Consider the following 24366-nt stretch of genomic DNA (forward strand, 5'->3'; position numbering starts at 1 on the left):
GTCCTTGCCTGTCTTGCTGTTAAAGCCCATTCACACTCGGAAGCAGTCAAACCAGAAGGAATGAGAACCAAGAACTTCAAATTCTTGGGCCTGATGCCCATCAAGATCTGAAAGTAAAAGAGCACTTTGGACCCCACCAAAATCAAGGGGAGAATTGGGAATTGAAAGGAAGAATAGCAGGACGCCTGGGTGACTCAGTGGTTGAGGGTCGGCCTTTGGCTCAGGGCATGATCCCGGGGTCCTGGGATTGAGTCCCACATCGGGCTCCCTGCCTGGAGCCTATTTCTCCCTCTGCCTATGTCTCTGCCTCTGTGTGTGTGTCTTTCATGAATAAATAAATAAAATCTTAAAAAAAAAAAAAGGAAGGAAGAATAACTACACTAAAAAAAAACAAAAACAAAAACAAAAACCCAGACTGGAGGAAGTTGCTTCAGAACCCAAACAAACAAACAAAATCTTAGTTACATGCTTCCCAGAAAACAAAGAACAAAAGAAAATGTGAATTTTCTATCTATCAGAAAGAAAGAAGCCACATGAGTAACTGCTATGCCAATCACTGCAATTATACATACAGTCCTTCGGATTCTCTCGCTTAATTCTCTCCAGAACCCACTGAAGGTCACTGTGTGGTTGCAGTTAGTCTTGGTGAAAGCAGGTTTCCCCCCACATAGCGACTCTTCAGTGCATCTGAAACATCAGCTATTTCCAGAGGTCAGCAGTGAGAACTTATCCTCCACCTGATGCTTCTGTATAAACCCTACAGCTTCCTTGCCATCTTGTGTGGAAGCCGCCTTCTTTTTATTTTTCTTTAAAGATTTTATCTATTTATTCACTAGAGACACAGAGAGAGGGATAGAGACACAGGCAGAAGGAGAAAGGAGCAGGCTCCCTATGGGGAGCCTGAGGTGGGACTCAATCCCAGGACCCTGGGATCACTCCCTGAGCCAAAGGCAGATGCTCAACCACTGAGCCACCCAGGTGCCCCTGGAAGCCTCCTTCAAGCCTTCAGAGAGGGAACCCGAGGGGACACTGCAGAAACAATAGCCTCTTTTCATGGTGGAGCTGCTGGGAGTCTTAGAAAGGGTTACCATCTGATCTAAAGGAAACCGTGGTCACACCTGTCATACTTGGCCAGGTATCTGCCTGTCTCCATGCCCTTCAGAGGCATCCCATGTCAGAAACATGAGCAGACCCATTCCTCCATCTCTTAGATTCTCCCCACCTGAAGTGTATTAAGTGACAGGAAATCTTTTCATTCACTCACTTATCTGTATGTGTGGTGGGAAGGGAAGGAGCCATATAATGCACAGGCTTATGACATGCCTTTTATATTTATGACCACCCAGAGGCTGGAGAGTTCTAAAGAGAGAGCATTGCTTAATTCCTTTTTTTTTTTTTTTTCAAGCTCAGGAGGGTTTATTAGCAAGCTCAAGCTTGGGTCCAAGTATACCCGACACAGCGGAGCAGGGACTTGGACCGCCTTTTTTTTTTTTTTAAGATTTTATTTATTTGAGAGAATGAGAGTGAGAGAGAGCATGAGCAGGGGGGAAGGGTAGAGGGAGAGGAAGAAGCAGACCCCCCACTGAGCAGGGAGCTTGCCATGAGGCTTGATCCCAGGACCCTGGGATCACTGAGCCACCCAGGCCCCCTAACAGGAATATTCTGTCTCCCTTCCTGATCTCAATCATCCTGTTTCACTCATGGTCAGAAGCCTTTTATTCAACTATGGACATCATCAAATCTCAAGTGAATGAGCTCTGTGAGTTAAGATTAAAACCACAGTAGAAAATAGCTAAAAGCTTTTTTACATTTATAGGTTCATTTTTTAAAAATTTTTTAAAGATTTTATTTATTTATTCATGAGAGACACAGAAAGAGAGAGAGGCAGAGACACAGGCAGAGGGAGAAGCAGGCTCCATGCAGGGAGCCTGGTGTGGGACTCGATCCCAGGTCTTCAGGATCACAGGCTGAAGGCAGTGATAAACCACTGAGCCACTGGGGCTGCCCTACATTTATAGATTCAAATAAAACTTTGTTTTTTGAGGAAAAATTCAGGATTTTTGTATAAGGCAGTGAAAAATCCAAAGTAAAGAATGGTGCTACAGAAGAAAATGTGGAAAACGAGCCATTACTACTAAATTTTCAATAATAAAGACCTCTATCTCTGCCTTTTGGCTAAGAGGCCAAAATAAAGAAGCAAACTTCTTTTCACATATTGCTTAGCCACTGTCATTATTTTCTTCCCTAATACCATCAGATTCTCATTTTCTTAAGCCAGATTTACTGAGTTATACAGTTCTATGAATTTTGATGTATACATCTATGTAACCACCGCCCCCATTGATATAGAAAATATTTCTATTACCCCGAAAGTCCCTTTTGCACACAGTACTCTGAATCCTTTATATGACCATAAAGTGATATCATCTGCAAACATAACTCAGAATTCTTAAATTTAGCAGATTGATTTCAGTCATTTTAATTTTGAGAGAGAGAGAGAGAAAAGGACCATGGGGAGGGGGGGAGGTGCAGAGAGGGAAGCAGGGTTGTGAGATTCAATCCCAGGACCTTGGGATCATGACCTGAGCCGAAGGCAGGAGCTTAACCAACTGAGCCACCCAGGCACCCTGATTCCAGTCATTTAATATACAGCCCATCTCAGGAAAAAATTATAGGTTCCAGACTGACTTTAAATCTCAATCCTATTGCACATGGGGAAGATGTGTTGACCTAAGGGTTTCCACCAAATATCGTACTTATGTAAAGCTAAGCATAAGAACACACATTCTTGGTTCACTTATATGACTTGAGTAAATCCAAATTACTTGATATGATTGTTAACAATAAGGACAGTTTAGTAGGCATGTTTATATTTTATCCTGTCAAGGAAGGAAAAAAAAACCTACTTTGGAATATAGTTACTACAACCCAGAGGGTATTATGCTAAGTGAAATAAGTCAGAGAAAGACAGATACCGTATGATTTCACTCATATGTGGAATCTAAAAAACAAACAAGCAAACAGCAGAATCAGACCTACAAATACAGAACAAACTGGTGCTTGCCTGAGAAGAGGGAGGTAAAAGATGGATAAAATGGATAAATGGGAGGTACAGTCTTCCAGTTATGGAATGAAAAAGTCACAGGAATAAAAGGTACAGTCGAGGGAATGTAGTCAGTGATACTGAAATAGCGTTGCATGAAGACAGATGGTAGCTATACTTTAAGTGAGTGTAGCATAACGTATGGAGTTGTTGAATCACTATGCCGTACACCTGAAACTAATGTAACATCGTGTGTCACCATACTCGAAAGAAAGAAAAGAAAGAAAGAAAGAAAGAAAGAAAGAAAGAAAGAAAGAAAGAAAGAAAGAAAGAAGAAAAGGCTATACTACAGGCTATATTGCACGAATTGGAGCTCTGGAATGTTACGTGTTAGTACTATAAAGTAGCTGAAACTTAGAATAAAATCTAATTCAGAACACATTGGAAAGAAAATAGAAATAAGGAACCATAAACAATAAACACTAGATTTTAAATTAACTGAAAAAAAGTAGTCAAGTCTCATTATTTATTATGTTCTGTAAAGTTGTCACCAACACTGAGTTGGCATACACCGAACAATTTCTCCTAGAGGCAATACAGAGTTGGGATACTATAGCCTCTGGTCACATTTCTGTCAACAGATCAAGACATAACCTTGTTTTCTGTGTTTCTCTTTAAAGACATCTTAAGGGCAGCCCTGGTGGCCCAGCGGTTTAGCACCACCTTCGGCCTGGGGTGTGATCCTGGAGACCCGAGATCAAGTCCCATGTCGGGCTCCCTGCATGGAGCCTGCTTCTCCCTCTGCCTGTGTCTCTGCCTCTGTGTGTGTGTGTGTCTGTCATGAATAAATAAATAAAATCTTAAAAAAAAAGACCTCTTAATATGTATTGTTAACTATTAACTATTGAACTCACAGCCAAAGCACTATAATTATGCCTAAATGAAGCTTCTCTAACACCTGTATTCTCTCTGTAGGCCATATGATGGCCTTCTTAGGCTTAGGAACACTGCAGAACATTTTAGTACACACTTATGAGCCGTTTTAAACACAAAATCACCAACAAAGGTGAAAAGGGTGGCACCAAATAGTAAAAAGAACATCTGTTTACAATATAAGAGCTGAAACAGGAAGGCAGAAGAATGTCATCTTATTTGAGTTCAGGTGTCTGAACTCTGCACATCCGTCTCTGTCCCTGTCCCTGTCTCTCACTCTTTTAAGTCTTTATATAGATTTAACAGCATGTTTATCAATCTATTTGCTCAGCACCACTTTTTGTACCTCAGTTAATTTCTGTCTTTCTAGGTCAGTTTTCCTTCTGGTGGCTTTAAGGCTTTCTATGCAGATCCATGTTCTGATCTTCCTAGGAGTGGCCTTGCTTTTGATTTATTGTTTTTTTTTTTCTCCTTTGCTCATGTTTTGTTTCTTAAAGTCCACATGGAAGTGAAATCTCATGGTATTTGTCTTTCTCTGACTTATTTTCTCTAGCTTCATCCATGGTGCTGCAAATGGAAACATCTTATTCTTTTTTATGGCTGAGTAATATTCCATTGTGTATATTCCACATCTTCTTTACTCATTCATCAATTCATGGACCTTTGGGCTGCTTCCATAGCTTGGCTATTGTAAATAATGCTGCTATAAACATAGGGATTCACATATCCCTTTGATTTAGTGTTTTGTATTCTTTGGGTAAATACCCAGTAGTGCAATTGCTGGATGGTAAGGCAGTTGTATTTTTAACTTTTTGAGGGACCGCCATACCCTTTTCCACAGCGGCTGTACCAGTTTACATTCCCACCAATAGTGCAAGAGGGTTCCTTTTCTCCACACCCTCACCAGCACCTGTTTGTTGTTCCTTGTATTGTTGATTTTAGTTTTTATTCATTCTGTTGGGGACATCCTGCTGTGACCTCTCAGACTGAGGATCTGGGTCTTCCAATTCTGGAAAATGGTCTGCTGTGTACACATTACCTGTTCTCATTCTTAGGGACCTCTTATTAAATATTTGACTTAAAAAGTTATTTTGACACAATTTCAGACTTACAAAAAAGTAGCAAGGTAGCACAAAGAACTGGTACATGGAATTCCACCCTGATTTACCAAACATTAATATTTTACCACATTTAGTTAATCTTTTTCTATTTACCTATTTACCTGTACTTCTTCCTAACCCAATTGAAAGTAAGTTGCAGGCATGATGCTCATTTGGTTCTAAATACCTGAGTCAGAATTTTCCAAAAATCCCTTATTCTCTTACATAATCATCATGCACAATACTCTTAGCTAATCTAGAGATCTTATTCAGATTTCACCGATCATCACAATAGTGTCCCTTACAGAAAAAGAAAATCCCGGATCATGTGTTGCAATCAGTTGTCAAGTTTTTGTTTTGTTTTAAAGATTTTATTTATTTATTTATGTATTTATGTATTTATTTATTTATTTCAAACACAGAGAGAGAGGCAGAGACGTAGGTAGAGGGAGAAGCAGGCTCCCTGCAGGATCTCGATGCGGGTGACTTGATCCCAGGACCCCAGGATTATGCCCTGAGCCAAAGGCAGATGCTCAACCACTGAGCCACCCAGGTGTCCGGTTGTCATGTTTTTATAGTCTCCTTTTATTTGGAACCATTGTTCAATCTTTCTTTGTCTTTAGTGACATCAACTTTTTTAAAAAAGATTCTATTTACTTGAGAGAGAGTGTGAGTGAGCAAGAGAGAAGGAGCAGAGGGAGGGACAGAGGGAAAGGTAGAAGCGGACTCCCTGCTGAGCAGGGAGCCCCACGTGGGGCCCATCCTGGGACTCTGGGATCATGACCTGAATGGAAGGCAGACGGCCAACCAACTGAGCCACCCAGGCGCCCTGTGACATTGACACTTTTGAAGAGTATAAGCCAGTTATTTTTATGGAATGTCTTTTATTTTGAGTTCTCTGATGCTTCCCCATGATTAGATTCAGGTTATGTACTTTGGGTCAGAGTAGCACTGAAGTAATGTTGTGCTCTTCTCAGCAGGGCTGGGACTAGAGTAAGCCAAGGGGTAGGTTCTCAGTATACAGAATTAGGAGATATTTCTTCTCAGCTCCCTGCAAGTACAGGATTAGCCCTAGGTGCCTAGCTTGCCTCTCTCTACTCCCAGCCCTGTTTCTCAATGCATTGCCTTAGGAGAGACATGGTATTGTTGGTCCCACCTGATGCCCAATGGATGCAATATTAAGGTGATGTCAGCCTGATTTCCTCATTGTGCAGTTACTTTATTTTTTTTTTTGTAATCAAGAAGTGTCCTGTGGTGCGATACTCTGAGGTTATGTAAACATCTTATCACTTCTCAAACTTTTGTCCAATAATTTTTATTTTTTATTTTTAAAAATATTTTATTTATTTATTTGACAGAGAGAGAGAACACAAACCAGGGGTAGAGGCAGAGAGAGAAGTAAGGTCTCCACTGAGCAGGGAGCCCAATGTGGGACTTGATCCCAGGACCATGAGATCATATCCTGAGCCAAAGGCAGGTGCCACCCAGGTGCCCCACTGTCCAATAATTTTAGCATCGATTGATGACTCTTGCCTTAATTATTAAGGTGGTTGCCAATTTTTTTCCCCATCATTCTACGTTTATTAGTTGCCTTTCCATGGTAAGGAAAATGTTCCCTTCTTCCCATTTGTTTATATAAAAGTAGACTTGTGGATCCTTATTATAACCAGATTCTTATTATAATTATTTGGAGGATTGAATCATCCCAGATTTGGCCAGTGGGAGCCTCTTCAAGCTAGCCCATCTGTCCTTCCCATGGGGCTCTATTATTATGCATGAATTTCTTCCTTACTTTCCTGACACAACAATATGTTCCAGAACCATCTTAGATTTACTGTACCCCCAGTTCTCAAATCAGCCATTTCTCCAAGATGCTCTGGTTCCTTTAAGAGGAGAGTAACACTTAAAAACCAAAAATGGGGACGCCTGGGTGGCTCAGTGGTCGAGTGTCTGCCTTTGGCTCGGGTGATCCCGGAGTCCCAGATGGGGTCCCGCATGGAGCTTCCCACAGGGAACCTGCTTCTCCCTCTGCCTGTGTCTCTGCCTCTGTGTCTCTCATTAATAAATAAATAAAATCTTTACCAATTAAAAAAAAAGAATTAAAAAAATAGAACCAAAATCTCGGGGCACTTGAGTGGCTCAGTCAGGCGTCTGCCTTCAGTTCTGGTCATGATCCCAGAGTCCTGGGATCCAGCCCCGCCACAGGCTCCCTGCTTGACAGGAAGTCTGCTTCTCTATCTCTCCCTGTGTGTGTACTTGCACACACTCTCTCTCTAGTTCTCACTCTCTCTCGAATACATAAATAAAATCTTAAAACAAAATAAAACCGAAGATCTGGGATGTCTCGGTGGCTCAGTTGGTTAAGCATCCAACTCTTGATTTGGGGCTCAGTTATGATCTCAGGGTTTGAGATCGAGCCCCGAGTCAGACTCCACCCTGGGCGTGGAGCCTGCTTAAGATTGTCTCTCCCTCTCCCTCTGCCCTGTCCCTCCACCTCTCCCTCTCTAAAAACAAACAAACTCCAAATTCTGTGTGCTAGATTAGCTAATTGCTACTGGAGTATCACTGCTTCTAGGTCCAAACTTAGTTGGTAAAGCAGCAACAGGGTTTGAGAGGATGAACTCTCAATTTTGAAAGAAGTTCTACTGTGCGTAGTAGAATGTCCTCAAATGGCATCACAGAGAAATTGCAAATTTAAGAATTGCCACAGCCCCCCAACCTTCAGCACCCCCCATCCTGGCCAGTGAGCAGCCATCAACATGGAGACAAGATCTTCCATCAGCAAAAAGATGATGACTCACTGAAAGCTCAGATAATGATTAGCATTTTTCAGCAATAAAGTATTTTTTAAATCAAGGTCTGTACATTGTCTTAGACGTAATATTATTGCACACCTAACCGACCACAGGATAGCGTAAGCGTAATTTGTATGTGCACCGGAAAAACAGAACACTTATTTGGCTTGCTTTACCGTGATGTTCATTTTATTGCGGTGATCTGGAACCAAACTTGTAATATCTCCAAGGAGTGGCTGTGTTTTCAACATACTTGTCTCAAGTGTCTTTCCTTTTTTTTTTTTTCAAGTGTCTTTCCGAGTGCTCTATTACCTCTACATTCTGGAGCTCAAATGCTCCCACTTGCCATGTAGGTTCTCTCGCACTTCCACTGGTACATTGTCTTCTGTGATTTGTTAGCTCTTTAATTGTGCATTGATATTTGGTGAGGTTCTCTTCAGTGGAAAGTCTTTCTGTTGTGGGTTAGGGAAGCACTCCTACAAAGCAGTTGCAAGTTTGCCCCTGCCAGGGCCTAAAATATTTCATCAGCTGCAGATAAGCTGCTGTGCTAATTGCTCCAGTTGGAGTTCCCACCAAGTATGCGCTTGCTGGTGGGTGGCACACTGTCAAGGTGTCCCTAAGCGCAGTGACTACAACAGGCCAAGGTCAGCTTGCCACACTTCCATACAGTCAGCCCCTGTGAAGAAAGAACCACGTAGATTCAGGCACAACAAGCAGCATGAGCTTCATGGACACACTGGTTCTTCCTCCCCGTGAGGCCCAATGCTGTGCACTCAGTGAGTCTGTGTCACAACTGAGAGGCTCCGAGCTTGGGAACACCCCAGTGCTTTGAAGGGGCTGCTGGCAGACATGCCCAACCTTTGTCCCTGAGGACAACATTATCTTTAAATCATCATTAGGAAATGAATCTGCCCTCTGATGCAAAGGGAGATAGGATCTCTAGTTCCCAGGGCGATCCGCTGTGCAGGCATTCCTAAAATGTGCAAGGTAGGATAAAAGTCGTCACAAGACATGTAGAAATGACATGAACAACTATCTCCCAACACAAAGGTCCCAGTAGCCTATAGGTGACTTTTTCTACTCATAGCAGCAATTCACCACTCTAACCTTAAGTAAGCTGAGAATTGCTTCTCTTGGTGTCAAGCGTGACCGTATACAAAATAATTTTTGGTTGCTGTTGGTAAGTATTAGCCAGAATTTCTATTGATGTGACTGGGAGTGGAAGTAGACAGAGCTTCTGCATCCACTCAGTGCTTCTTACTTACCAATATCAGTTATTAAGTGTCTATTCCCTGGCTGAAGCTGTCCCCAGTATAACTAGCAAGCAAACTTGCCACTATTTGCCAATGTCTACTTAATATTTCCAGTGTTGGACTCCTGCCTCAAGGGTCTAACCTGACTCTGATATAGCAGAAAACATACCACGAATAAAAAACCATAGGACAAATCCAGACGGAAAGATACTCCGCTTAACAACTGTCCTGGACCTCGAAAATATTAATATTGTGAGAGATAGGAAAAGAAAAAAAGCTGAGGATTTCATTTAGATGAAGGTAGATTAAAGAGAAAATCAAAATTTTTGAAATTAAATTCAATGCATAATCCTTTTTTTTTTAAAGGGAAGTTTTTTTTTAAATTTTTATTTATTTATGATAGTCACACACAGAGAGAGAGAGAGAGGCAGAGACATAGGCAGAGGGAAAAGCAGGCTCCATGCACCAGGAGCCCGATATGGGATTCAATCCCGGGTCTCCAGGATCGCGCCCTGGGCCAAAGGCAGGTGCTAAACCGCTGCGCCACCCAGGGATCCCTCAATGCATAATCCTAATTGGATCTCAGATTGGGGAGGGAAAAAAGTTCGGGAAATTTGAGTATGTATGACCTATGTATTAGTTGTACAATCGTATTCAGGTTAAAATTCCTTATTGTGGTAATTTGTGTTTTTGTGGGAGAATGTCCTTGATCCCAGGAGAAACATGTTTAAGAATTTTGAGGTAAAGCATCAGAAAGGGAGAAATAATAAATGTGGCAAAAATGTCAACAGCTGGTAATCCTGGATGATGAGTGTGTGGATGTTTATTATACAAGCCTTGCAACTTTCCTGTGGGTTGGAAAGTTTTAAAAATGAGGAGTTGGGGGGAAATGCTCAACGCAGTAGTCCTTTCATCGTGACGCCCCTCCTGATAGATTTGAACACTCTCTTTGCTGTATGTCACAAGGCCTTATAGAAGCTTCTATCGAGGCACATATTCAGTTAATCTTATGCACCCACTCCTTTCCCTGGGTAGAGACCCTCCTGAGTGCAGGAACTCAGGTTATTTCATCTCTGCATTATGAGCACCAACTATATAGCAGGGTGAATTAAGTGCTTGTAGAATAGACTGAAGAAGGAGCAACAATCTCTGAATTTAGCCAAACACTTCTGGAAACCATTCCCATTTTCAGACCTAGACAGCAAGCTCACAGAGTTGACTTCCTACTGTGAGGGGCTGTTGGGACTGACATTTTTATAACACCACCACTTTGGCTCCTCAAACAACCTAAATATGTCACTGTGAGCTTCCTCTCCCAGACTGAATACCAAAATGCTAAATGCAACAAGGGTTCATTCTGATTCCTGAGATCAAAATCTTCAGGATGAGAGGAGCACATTTATTCTGGCCCTGCTTCTTATCTCTAAAGCAGTTCTGCAGATAAATTTTCCTTAAAACCAAAGAACCTCTTTTTTAAAAAAGAGCTTTCAGTATAAAGCCTAGTCACACTCACTTTCTTAGATTAAATAAATGTTATCCTTGTTCTGTGTTTTCTATCTACTTATTGACCACTTGAAAAAGTTGAGTTGGCTGCTTTGGCCTCTTTTTCCATTTAGAGAAACTGTGGTTCCCAATTGGGTTGAATTCAACTGATACTTACTAAGAGTTAGTTTTTGTTTGTTCCCGGACTCATGAGTGTTTACAATTTGGTGTATATATGAAAGGTAAAATCCCTCAGCTGCTCATGTTGGCTCTGACTTTCCTAGTTATGATACAGTTTGCCTAATGTAGGGCAAAAAAACTGCCTAGAACTATATCGGCCAAGGCCTCTTTTTAAATTTTTAGTAGTATTAAACTTTAGTTTTCTTATAATAGTTTGACAAACTTTTGCCCACAATTAAAATATTGTTTTGGAGGCTTAATGATACTTCTCATTTTTCCATCGTGTTTAACATCTCTGGTTACAAGAACAGGGTTTTGTTTTTGCTTTGTTTTGTTTTTAAGAACAGGGTTTTGCCACCTTTTGTGATTTTGATTTGAAGACTTGAATTTCAGCTTCATTTAATGCCTCCTCATCAGGATATCCAGTTCTTCTCTGAAACCTAGAATAGAGTCATCTGAAAAGTTGATCCTTTTATGTAAACAATGCATGCATTTTGTTTCACCATGTTTTTAAAAACATCACCGTGAGGGGCGCCTGGGTGGCTCAGTGGTTTAAGTGTCTGACTCTTGATTTCAGCTCAGGTCATGATCTTGGTGGTGAGGGTGGGGAGGGATCAGGCCCCTTATAGGGCTCTGTGCTCAGTGGGGAATCTACTTGGGATTCTTTCTCTCTCTCTCCCTCTGTCCCTCCCTCCTCCTGCAATACTCTCTCTCTAAAAATAAATAAATATTCAAAGATGTCACCCATGGGAATAAACAAACCTTAATCTCCTTTTAAAATAAAACCACAAAGGGCACTCGGGTATCTCTGTAGGTTAAGCAACCAGTTCTTGGCTTTGGTCAGGTCATGATCTCACGGTCATGGGGTCAAGCCCCATATCTGTCTGTGCGCTCAGTGGGGAGTCTGCTAGAGATTCTCTCTCCCTCCCTCTCTCTCTGCCCTTCCCTCCACTTGTGCTCTTTCCCTATCTCTCTCTCTCTCCTTCTCTAAAGTAAATAAACAAATCTTTAAAACAATAAATTAAAATCACAAATACTGAAAATAAGAGGAAATTAATTGGAAAAAGAAGGTTGCCTTCTGGAATTAAAATAGACTTCATGCAAAAAACCACACAATCCATTTTAAGAATAGGCAAAGGACTTGAGTAGACATCTTTCAAAAAGGAGATACATAAAGCAGATGAAGAATCATAAAGCTCAGCATCATTAAATCATGAGGGAAATGCAAATCAAAACAACATGGGTGGTCATAATTTTTTAAAAATGGAAAATTCCAAGTGTTGGTGAAGATATAGAGAAGTTGGAAACTTCATCCATTGGTGGGAGAAATGCAAGATGGGGCAGCCACTTTACAAAACAGCTTGGCAATTCCTCCATAAGTTAAATATCGCCAGCAGTTGCCCTCCTAACTACATAATCTAAAGAAGTGAAAACAAGTTTGCAAAAAAAAAACCTTGTACATGAATGTTCATGGCAGCACTCCTAGTAACAGCCAAAAGGTGGAAACAATGCAAATGTCCAATAAATGGTTGAATGAATAACAAAATGTGGCATATCCATACAATGGAGTAATATTCAGCTATAACAAAGAATGAAGAAGTATTGATACATGTTACAACATGGATGAAACTTGACCACTTTGCCACGTGAGAGGAGTCTGATCCACAGAACTGCTGTAATGTAACATTTCCCAAGTACTGTCTTGAGCCAGTTTTGAAGTCATGGTTATAATTTTCACTTCCCTTGCCCCTTTGTGGGTAGTTTGCTAAGAAGATTCCACCCTAACACTCCCAGGTTTTGACACATGCATTTCCTTTTCTTTTTTTTTTTTAATGTTTTTTAATTTTTATTTATTTATGATAGTCACATAGAGAGAGAGAGGCAGAGACACAGGCAGAGGGAGAAGCAGGCTCCATGCACCGGAAGCCCGACGTGGGATTCGATCCCGGGTCTCCAGGATCGCGCCCTGGGCCAAAGGCAGGCGCTAAACCGCTGCGCCACCCAGGGATCCCCACACACATGCATTTCCAATGGCTAAACGTGCCCAGATACCTAACACCCAGGGGTGGCCTCTTGTTGCTTGGAGCCACAGAATTATTCAAAATATTCCATTTTCTTTCCATATTTTGGCTGTTGTTAGTAATGCTGCTGTGAACATTAGGGTGCATGTGCGCCTTGTGCGCCTTCGAATCAGTACGTTTGTATCCTTTGGGTAAATCCCTAGTAGTGCAATTGCTGAGTCACAGGATAGCTCTATTTTTAACTTTTTGAGGAACCTCCCTATAGTTCTTCAGAATAACTGTACCAATTTGCATTCCCACCCACTGTGTAAGAGAGTTCTTTCTCTACATCCTCACCAACATGTATTGTTTCCTGTGTTGTACATTTTAGCCATTTTGACAGGTGTGACATGATATCTACCGTGGTTTTGATTTACATTTCCCTGGTGATGAGGGACGTTGAGCATCTTTTCATGTATCTGTTAGCCATCTGGATGTCTTTGGAAAAGTTTTTATTCATGTCTTCTGCCCATTTCTTTATGGATTATTTGGGGGTTTTTTGGTGCTGAGTTTGATAAGTTCTTAATAGATTTTGGATACTAGCCCTTTATCTGATATGTCATTTGCAAATGTTTTCTCCCATTCCATTGGTTGCCTTCTAGTTTTATTGATTGTTTTCTTCACTGTGCAGAAGCTTTTTATCTTGATAAAGTCCTAATAATTCATTTTTGCTTTTGTTCCTTTTGCCTCCGGAGATGTGTCTAGTAAGAAGTTACTACAGCTGATGTCAAAGAGGTTGCTGCATCGACTGATAAATGGATAAAGAAGATATAGTATGTATAGTCAATGGATTATTACTCAGCCATCAAAAAGAATGAAACTTTGCCATTTGCAACAATGTGGATGGAGCTAGAGTGTATTATGCTAAGCAAAACAAGTCAGAGAAAGATAAATACCATGTGACCTCACTCATATGTGGAATTTAAGAAACAAAACAGATGAACATAGGGAATGGGGAAAAAAAGAGACTGGGAGGCAAACCATAAGAGACTCTTGGCTATAGAGAACAAACTGAAGGCTGATGGAGGGAGGTGAGTGAGGAATGGGCTAGATGGGTGATGGGTATTAAGTAGGGCACTTGTTTTGATGAGCACTGGGTGTTGTATTAAGTGGTGAACCACTAAATTCTACTTCTGAAAATATTACACTGTATGTTAGCTAACTACAAGGTAAATAAAAATTGATACCAAAAAATACTCAATTCTCAGGAAGCCCACAAAACCTTACTAACCCCACCCTGCTTGTCACACATAAACTGCCTCCTAGAGTTCCAACTTGTTCCCTTGTCCCCTGTGTGGCCCAGTGAGGCAGCCTTTGCTCCTTTGGAGCTGTAAGTAACAAACATTCTGTCTTTCATCTATCCAGAGTGTTCTTATGTCCTGTCATCCAAGGAATCTATAATTATACCTAATATCATATAGTTGTAATCGACCACATATTGCATTATTCTACTTACATGAAATACCCAGAATAAGAAAATCCACAGAAACAAAAATCAGACTTGTGGTTGCCAAGGGCTAGGAGGAAGGAGAATGAGAAGTGACAAGTTGGGGGTTTCCATTTGGGGTAGTGAGGAAGTTCTGCAACTAGCTAGTGGTGATGAGCACACAACATCATGAATATACTTAGTACCACTGTATTGTATGCTTTAAAACTGCTAAGAAGGTAAATTTTGTTATGTGAACTTTACCACAGTAAAACACCACCACAGCCACCACCAGCAATAACAAAACCACAGGAAATAAATAAATAAATAAATAAATAAATAAATAAATAAATAAATAAAAGAAAGAAAGAAAGAAAGAAAGACAGGGTCTAAAAAAGAAAGAGGAGGCTGTATGTACCTGTTTTAAAGTATCCTGATTTCCTGTGAGTTTTGTCAACTTCTCTAAGTGTGGGTAACCTATTTTTTTTTATGTAAAAATAGACTGCCTTCGGTTGTATTAAATGCATTTGTCAAAAATAAATAATACTTGACATACTAACAGAATGGCTACAATAAAGACTACTAGGATAAATGATGGGCCTGTGGACAGACTCAAAAGCTCATATGTTGGTGGTGGAGAGTGTAGGATGGTACAACCACTTTGAAAAAAGTCCAACGGTTGCTTATGAAACTAAACATATGCATATCCTATGACCCACAAATTCCATTCTTAGGTATTTAGCCAAGATAAATGAAAACAAATGTCTACAGAAAGACTTGTATAAGGACATCCAGAGCAGGATTATTCATAAGAGCCCCAAACTGGAAATAGCCCAGCTGTTCATCAGTTGGAGGATAAATCACATACTATGTCCTTTACACAATGGACCACTATTCAGAAATAAAGAGAAACATACCATTGATGCACACAACATGAATGAATTCTGAAACATTATATTCAGTAAAAGAAACCTTGCATAAAGTAGGCATCACTGTATTTTCCCATGGACTTAAAGCTCTAGAAATGGTAAAATTAATTTTTTTGTGAACACATTTCAAAACAATGGTTGCCTCTTAGTGGTTGTAGGTAGAGATTTATTGGGAGAGGGTATGAGAGAATTTTCTGTTTGTGATGTTTGTGTTCTTTGTCTTGTAATGATTTAGTTTGTACACGTGCAGATATTTGCTGGAACTTAAGGAATTGAACACTAGATTTGTACATTTCATTTTATGTAAATTTTACCTCTAAAGAAACAAAAAGAACCACTAAAATATTGAATTAATGGAGCACCTGGGCGGCTCAGTCGGTTAAGTATCTGATTTTTTTTTCAAAGATTTTATTTATTTATTCATGAGAGACACAGAGAGAGAGAGAGGCAGAGACACAGGCAGAGGGAGAAGCAGGCTCCCGACGTGGGACTTGATCCCAGACCCCAGGATCATGCCCTGAGCCAAAGGCAGACGCTCCACCGCTGAGCCACCCAGGGATCCCCAGTGTCCCTGGCGTCTGATTCTTGATTTTGGCTCAGGTTTTGATCTTAGGGTCATGGGATCAAGCTCCATATTAGCTCCACGCTCAATGTGGAGTCTGCTTAAAAGCTAAAAATTCTCTCTTTCCTTCTACCTCTGCTCCTTCCCCCCCCCCTCCATATATATAATATAATTAATAGTATAGTATATATAATAATTATGTTCCTTTCCTTCTGCCCCTTCCCCATCTAAAAATATATAATATAGTTAATAGTATATAATATATAAATGATAATATGTCATATATTATTATATAATATATATGATAAATGACATGCATGCTGAATGCTGAAATGTTTCAGGGCAAGTATACCGATGTCTGCGACTTACTTCAAAAAGCAAATAAAAGTAAGAAGGATTTTTGAGTGGAGAGATGGCTAGATGGCTAGATATTTCATAGAGTAGGAATAGGAAAATATCAAGGGTAGAATTTAGGTGGTGTGTTTGTGGATATTAACGGAAGTAATTTTTCCCCCTTTTATGTATGGGAAATTTCTACATTAAAATATAGGGGAGGGGGATCCCTGGGTGGTGCAGCGGTTTAGTGCCTGCCTTCGGCCCAGGGCGTGATCCTGGAGACCCAGGATCGAGTCCCATATCAGGCTCCCGGCATGGAGCCTGCTTCTCCCTCTGCCTGTGTCTCTGCCTCTCTCTCTCTCTTTCTGTGTGTCTCTCATGAATAAATGAATAAAATCTTTAATATACATATATATGGGAAAATAAATAACAAACAATAAAGTATACATCATCAAATCTATCCTTTGTATTGTTTGGGGTCTTAAAACTTTGCAAGGAAACTGGACAGATATTATTTAAAACAGGCCAACTGCCTCAAATTTAGGAAACTTTTTCTTTGTCTAAAAATCTCCATGTGCACCAGCACCAACAACAAAGCTTCTTTGTCCATCTTGACTGTGCTCATTTTTGACAGCTGGGCGAAACGTTGGGCGCCAAAGGCTTACAAGCTTCTTAGTATCAATTACCAAGCTCTAATAGCCAATTACAGTGTGAGCAGATGAAACCCTGTAATTTGGGAGAATAAATTCTTTATTGCCTGAGAGTAACCACTCCGCAATGTCAGTCTCAATTGCCCTTCCCCGCTAATATCCAACTGTGGTTTTCTTGGTTTGTGTTTTTCCTTCCTCCTACCCTTTCACCCACTGCTGTCCGTATCTTTCTTGAGAAAAGAGCACAGAGTGCTGAACAGCTGCTTACTCACTGTGCAAGAGTGTTGTACAATAGCAGGTAAGTTGTGGCATATAAATAAGGAAAGATTTTTGGAATGGAAGTGAGATCTGACCTCTCGACCTGTCTCTGTTGCTACATAGGCGCTTGACCTTGGGCAAGTCACTTAACTCCCCTGAGCCTCATGTAATGAATCCTTACAATGGAGGAAGCAGGCTGAGAGGTTCTTCAAGGTAAATTCCAGCCCTCAGCTTCTGGTGCCAAATTTTTAAAGTTCGAATCCCTATTTGAGTTCTGATTTGATTATCATACAACATTTCTCAATATTGTGACATTTCTTGAATTAGCCTTGACATTTTATTGGTTTTTATTCTGATCAAAGTTAAACATGTATGTAGTTTATAGAGTCAAATACTCAGCGTGGCTTATTATGAAACAGCAGCAGCTCATCCATCCCCATGTTTGTCCCTCCTCAGAAGCACTTTTTTTTTTTAGAGATTTTATTTATTTATTCTTTATTTTTTTTAAGATTCAGGTAATTTTTTTTAACTTTTATTTATTTATGATAGTCACAGAGAGAGAGAGAGGCAGAGACACAGGCAGAGGGAGAAGCAGGCTCCATGCACCGGGAGCCCGATGTGGGATTCGATCCCGGGTCTCCAGGATCGCGCCCTGGGCCAAAGGCAGGCACCAAACCGCTGCGCCACCCAGGGATCCCTTATTTATTTATTCTTGACAGACACAAAAAGAGAGAGAGGCAGAGACACAGGCAGAGGGAGAAGCAGGCCCCATGCAGGGAGCCCCGACATGGGACTCGATCCCGGGTCTCCAGGATCACACGCTGGGCTGAAGCCGGCGCTAAACCACTGAGCCACCAAGGCTGCCCCAGAAGCACTTTCTCAAAAAAAATTTTTTTTGAACCTGCACAAAAGCTGAAAGCAATACTTAGATATTTATACCTGAATCATCCTCTCCTGAAGGGCTACTGTCGACTTCTTACCACACTGCCTCCGTCTTTTCCTAGACTTCCTCCATGCCAGACCATCTGAAAGTGGGGGCACAGATAGGACACTTCATTCCTAAATACTTCCATGTACATCTTCCCAGATTAAAAACATCTCCTAAATAACTACATCGTTGCTATACCCGAGAAAACACGGACACTAATTCAATGTCACCCATACTCACAGAGGCCCCTTGTTCCACAACATGTCTCATCAATCTTTTTTTCCTAACCTAGATCTAGTCAAGGTTCACACATTAGCTTTGAGTATTAGGTTTCTTAAATCTCCCTCAGTATCCCCTGCCCCCAACCTCCCTTGGAAGAGATGAGGCCAGTTGTCTGGACCGGATCCGTTCCATTAACCCAGATTTGTTTGACTGTTTCTGTGTATTGAAGTCAGGAGAGGCATTTTTGGCAAGAATACCAAATGGGAGACGTTATGTCCTTCCCCTTGCATCACAGCAAGAAACAGAATTATCAGTCCCCTCCTGCTCTTGGCAACTAGGGCTTCTCCCACAGTGCGAAAGAATTCCTTTTGTATGAAACCCTTCGTAAGCCAAAATGATGTAAAGTGAAGAGGCAGTTACCATTAACTACATGGCAGAAAGTTTGTGCATTCCCAGCACCCCCACCACCACCACCAAATAACCTCTCTTAGGCTTTTCTGATACCTTAGGACACACCTTGCTGATGGATGCACAAAATAAATGGAGCAAAGTACAAACGCTCACAGACACAGGTCAAAGCTGCGGCGGCTTGATGCTGAGATGCTGAGTGTAGGTCCCGGGGAAGGAGGGGGGTGGGCCCTCTTGCTGCTTCCGGGGGGGCTGCCCCACCGAGGCCGGGCTGCCTGCAACACAAGCACTGAATGCGAGTTTTAGCTTCTAGCCTTTCTTAATAAAAGGGAACAACCTCTTTGGATTTCTTTTAGTGAGCAAAAGCAGGTACTAACTAGGTCTTTTGTGAAAGCAAAGTGGCAAAATGTGAACTTTCAAAAAGCGAGGATACCTGTATTGCCAAGCTTGACCATTGCCGAAGATAGTGACCACCGAACTCCACACTGTGACGGTACCTTCGCCCCTTTGTACTTCATAAGTCATCGTGGAGTGATACTTTGAGCTTCATTTATAGATTTTGAATCTCTGCGTTGTTCTTGAGGTAGAGGCTTCACTAGTCAAATGTACCATTTTCCACCTACGGACCATGAGACCATAGGGTGTTAGGACTGACAAGAAAGTGAGAGATCTTCTTCAATTGCTTTGTTGTTTTATTGCATTTTATTTTAGGCAGTCACATTAAATCATCTCTTTGTATTTTCTTTCCGTGAGTAACATACCGTCCCCCGCCCCCCCAGCTTTGGGCATGATCTATTGACTTTCATCATGGAAGAGTACACACACATTTCCATCCACCACCACCACCACCACCACCACACATGTGCATCCTTTCCATCTTCCTCATACAGTTGTAACATGATTTTGTTAGGATTACTATTTCATGTTTCCATTATTATAAACATTAAAAAAATCCACAGTTGACCCAATGTGTCGATACTATGCTGTATATCTTCTGTTTACCTGCCCAGATTCACTCTCCATCCTTCCTTCAGCCCTGTGTCTCAGAGGCTGATATGCGCAGACTCTATCAAAGGGCTCCCTTGCGCTATGGTTACTCAGTTAAGTTGGACCAATAGAAGGCATTAGCAGGGTATCGGAGGAAGGACAAAATGAGGGCCTAGTATTTGTTTCCTAGCTCCCTCCTTTTTTACTAGGTAGTCTTGGGTTTGTTGCTGGTTCTACAATAGGCCACAGTTCTTGTCAGGTAAACACCCTCCATAGGATAGTCTCTTTGGGACCAAGGAATTGCATCTTCTTCTTGCCTCTTCAGGCCTAGAGTAGTAATATTTCCTATATTGTTATTAGTCTTTTTAGTTTTCTTAAGTCTGCTTATACCTAAAAACTATTAGTCTATTAAACTCTCTTGAATTATGCCATCTATTTCTTTTGCTGGACATATATTATTTTCTTTTTCTGTAAAACTGTTCTATTTTCTCTGGAATTAATATATGAGCTGACTTTTCCACTTGAACTTATTAATTCAACCCAAATACCTCTTATAGTTTTCTAAATCTCCTCTGAAAATGTTCAGAAACATCAGAAATTTTCTCAAAATTCATTTTCTTAAAGACTTTCTTTTCTGGGTCAGAAATTTTCTCAAAATTCATTTTTTAAAAAAGATTTTATTTATTTATTCATGAGAGACACAGAGAAAGAGAGAGGCAGAGACAGGCAGAGGGAGAAGCAGGCTCCATGCAGGGAGCCTGACGTGGGACTCAATCCCAGGTCTCCAGGATCACGCCCGGGCTGAAGGTGGCGCTAGACCACTGAGCCACCTGGGCTGCCCAAAATTCATTTTCTTAAAAACATTCTTTTCTGGAACTCCCTAACTTTTTCTAGTTATGCTGGTTGGCCTCTAGGCCTGGTGGTAGCTTTCAAATCGGGATTTCCCTTTCTATCACTGTGGAAATTATCTTCTCACGTGAACTGAAAACTCTTTCCATTTGGTTTAAATCTTCAATCTTGACTTACGTTCTCACTTTGTTACTGCATATCCTTCAGTAGTTTCTTGAGAAGACATACTTAGGAAGTAAACTGTTTGCGACTTTTATCTTAAAATGTCTTTATCCTAACATTTTATTGCTACTTAGCTGGGAATAGAATTCTGTGTTAGAAATTATTTCCTTTCAGTATTTTGAAGCCAGTGCCCCATTATTCTCTACCTTCTGGCATTGCCCTAGAGAAGCCTTAAGTCATTATTGTCCCTACTCCTTTATGTATAATCTTTTTTTCTTGCAAACTTTCAAAAACTTTTGGCCTTTGTGTCCAAAAATGTCATGATAACGGACCCTTGTATATTTGTATTTATTCCTGGGTGCTTGAGGAAAACTTCAATCTGAGGAAATCTCAGAGAAGACATTAATCTGAAATGGTTGCTAGGAGTTGGAAGGAGGAGGAAATAGGGAGTTATTAATCGATAAATGTAACATTTCACTTAAATTTTAAAACTCTGCTGTACAATATTGCACCCATAGTAACAATACTGAGTTGTATACTTAAAAACTTAAAAAGAGGAGTAATCTTATGTTGTGTTATCACAATAAAATAAGATAAAATGAAATAAAATGTCTATTTCACAACACATGGTAAGGTAAATGACAGAATGATAAAAAATACTTGGTCCATGAACAGTACTTTTTTTTTTTTTTTAGGGCTTGTAGTGATCCAAGACTGGAAGTAGGAAAAATGGGAGACCATTCCAATAGGCTGAATGTGAGAGGAAGTGGACTTGTATTAAGGCAGTAATGAGGATGGTGAGAAGAGGGCAGATTCAGATGACAATGCACCAGGACTTGAGAACCAACTGTGGCAGGAGAGGAATCAAAAATGACTCATGTGATTGTGATCTATATTTTTTGCTAGTAGTAAGTGGAGAAATGCCACATGATGACATTAAAGCAAAAAAAAAAAAAAAAAAGAAATCTTCCTTTTCACTTAGTGGACCTAAAGAAATGTAATTGGGAAAGCATCATCTGAAATCCCAGAGATACCAGTGAAGACTCTCCTGGTATTTGATTAGGCTATTGAAGTGGGGAAAGTGATTTGTGTGTGTTGAATTCAGAAAAGATTTATTATTTAGTAATGATGGACTTCTGCCTTAAAAAAAAAAAAAGCAAAAGTCACAAAACCTGAATCAATAGTTTATCTCACAGCTGATACTGCAACGTGTACAGATCCTGGCATTTAAGCTCCTGTGCTCCTTGCCATGGGCACCTGCACTGGTCTGATGCTGCTAATTCAAGCTTTGTGTCCTCTTCTCTGCCAAGTCCCCTCACAAGGACATTCTGATTTCGCTCTGTAATGGTTTTTCCTTTCCAGAGAGGAACAGACAAAGACAATGACTGTGACTAACATCTCCGTTCTTAACCAAGGACCAGTGTGCACTCATTGCCCAGAAGAGGGAAGATATTGTTTTGCAGTGAAGGAGAAAGAGCAAAATTTCCTGCCAAAAGTCCTTCGTTGCCTGGAAATCATGTCAGCTTACCTTTTAATGTTCTGATTAAAGAAGAGAGAAAGGAAATTGCTCTTTAGGGTCCTGAATGAGGTAGGAGAGTTGTTTTATAAACACACAGTCATTTCTATATGAAGGGAACACAGTCTGCATGCTGGCTGAGCCCTCATTGCTCTTCCCCCTTCTTTAGAGTTCTTCCCTGAAAACCTGAATTTCCTGGCAGTGCCTGGCACATAGTAGGCCCTCAACTAATACATGTGGAACATATTTTGAAGTATGTCCTTCAAGCACTGCCCTTCTGCACTGCCAGCCCCTCTAAATCTACCCCTGGTTCCTGCTGGCATGTCCTCTAGTAATTTCTTGCCCTCTACTAAAAAGCTGTCCTCCCCAGTACTCCATCACCTCTTGCTTTCTTTGCGGAATACTTCTGCCTACATGTTACAGGCCTGATAACCTGAATCACTGGAGTGGGGACATATTCCTGGAATGAACGTAACTGAAGAATCCCAACAGAACTGCAACCAGAATGTTGTATACTTAAGTTTTGCTGCAAGTTATTAAAACCAGTTTTGAGAGGGGAGGGGCAAAGGGAGAGGAAGAGAGAGAATCCCAAGCAGGTTCCATGCCCAGCGTGGAGCCCGATGCAGGGCTCAATCTCACAACCCTGAGATCATGACCTGAGCCAAAAATCAAGAGTTGGATACTTAACCAGCAGAGCTCCAGGTGCTGGAGAATGCTCTTTTTAAGGTATCATTGTATTCATTCATTTTTGGCCACATTCCATAAAAAAATGTCAGACACAGAGGGACATAAAACTTGGCAACTTTGTACCTAGAGATCTCATTCATCTTTTCAGGCTGCTCAACTACACGTTTAATCACAATAAGGATCTTGATCACCAATTCCTCTAGAGATAGACTTACTGTTTTGTACAGTAGTTACTGCCTCTCGGTGCTGCAAACAGCTGGCTCAGGGCTATTGCTCCACAGATTTGAGTTGGATAGGGAAGGACATTGATCCACTTGGGAAGCCATCCACCGCGATGGCTTCCTTGAAGTCCATCAGGATTCTCGATGGCACTCTTTTGCTGCCTCCCTCAAAAAAGCAAGGACTCAGGACAGTTTGCTTTGGTAGTCCAATATGTATTCCATCTTCTTATAGTCTTTTCAACCCTAGGTACAATTCTAGACCATTCTGAGTGATTTCTTCAGTCAAGTAGTCTTGGGTGTTCTGCATGATTGGTCACTCTTCCATTAAAACACATCCTTTCCAGGATGGAGACCTCTGTGGACATCTGACAAACTGGATTCCACAGGTAGCTTTACCACTGCTCCCTACTCATCCAGTTAGGGATAGTATTGGTCATTCGACAACCTAAGCAGAGCAGGTGACTTAGCAAGGTGCTGCAGGGAGCTCTTCTACCATTAAAATTCCTGTGGATGGATAGATGGATGGATATGTAATAAAGCAAGTAAAAGTGTTAATGGTAGAACCTAGGTGGATGTATAATATTTTAAACTTCACTATTTTTAAATAAAATTTTTGTAATGAAATGTTGAAAACAAGAAACAAAATTCCCTTAAAGGTGTCTGGTACTGAGGTTCAGAACACTAGCTCTTAATCTGCCAAGTTTTTAGAGAAGCAGGTAACCTAGGAAGGGGAATAGCAGAGAGTAGTGGAGCAGGTTAAGCCTCAGAGATATTTGTTCAGGGAAAAAGTCAAACTCAGGAATAATGCATAAAGCACGATGCCACTTATATGAAATAAAAACAAAAAACAGCTGTAAGTAGTTATACGTTCAGATAGTGTATGGGTATCAAAAAAGACTAGAAGGATACACACTACACTCTTACAGGAATTACCCTTAGAAGGTGATCAAAAAGATTGTACTCTTACCTGTCATGCTTAAAAATTTTGTAGGAATGGTAGCCATGTATAATTAAAATTTAATTTAAAAAGAGAAGGCTGGAACACAGGTTTGGGGATTCAACTGATTTCTTTTGAATTCCAGCTCAATTACGTACTATACTATACTATCTTTGGACAGGTTAACCTCTTTGTGTCTTAATTTCCTTATTTGTTAAGTGATTAAGTACCATTTCAATATAATTATTGTTTTGAGGATGGAAGTGTTATGTAAAGTGACTGGTACCTGGTGGACACCTCCTAAGTAGGAACCGTTATTAGTACTGTGCCTTGAGTAGAACTTCAGGGCTATATTCCTGGAGACACAATAAGTCACTTGTACCTGTCAGTAATACAAACTGTAAAGCCCTGCAACCGACACAGTGGAGTAATACTCAGCCTT

The 24366-nt window shown here is 40.8% G+C and overlaps 1 long non-coding RNA gene across 1 annotated transcript; it reads right to left on the reverse strand.

Moving 5' to 3' along the window:
* Positions 1 to 8120: 8120 nt before the first annotated feature.
* Positions 8121 to 23865, reverse strand: LOC125753431 (uncharacterized). The gene is made up of 4 exons (XR_007405268.1): positions 22982 to 23865; positions 18999 to 19184; positions 17947 to 18032; positions 8121 to 8547 (listed from the first exon to the last, which is right to left on the reverse strand). It is a non-coding gene; the product is annotated as an uncharacterized LOC125753431 (long non-coding RNA).
* Positions 23866 to 24366: the final 501 nt, after the last annotated feature.

Source organism: Canis lupus, chromosome 23 (genome assembly GCF_003254725.2).
Source record: "Canis lupus dingo isolate Sandy chromosome 23, ASM325472v2, whole genome shotgun sequence".
NCBI lineage: Eukaryota > Metazoa > Chordata > Mammalia > Carnivora > Canidae > Canis > Canis lupus.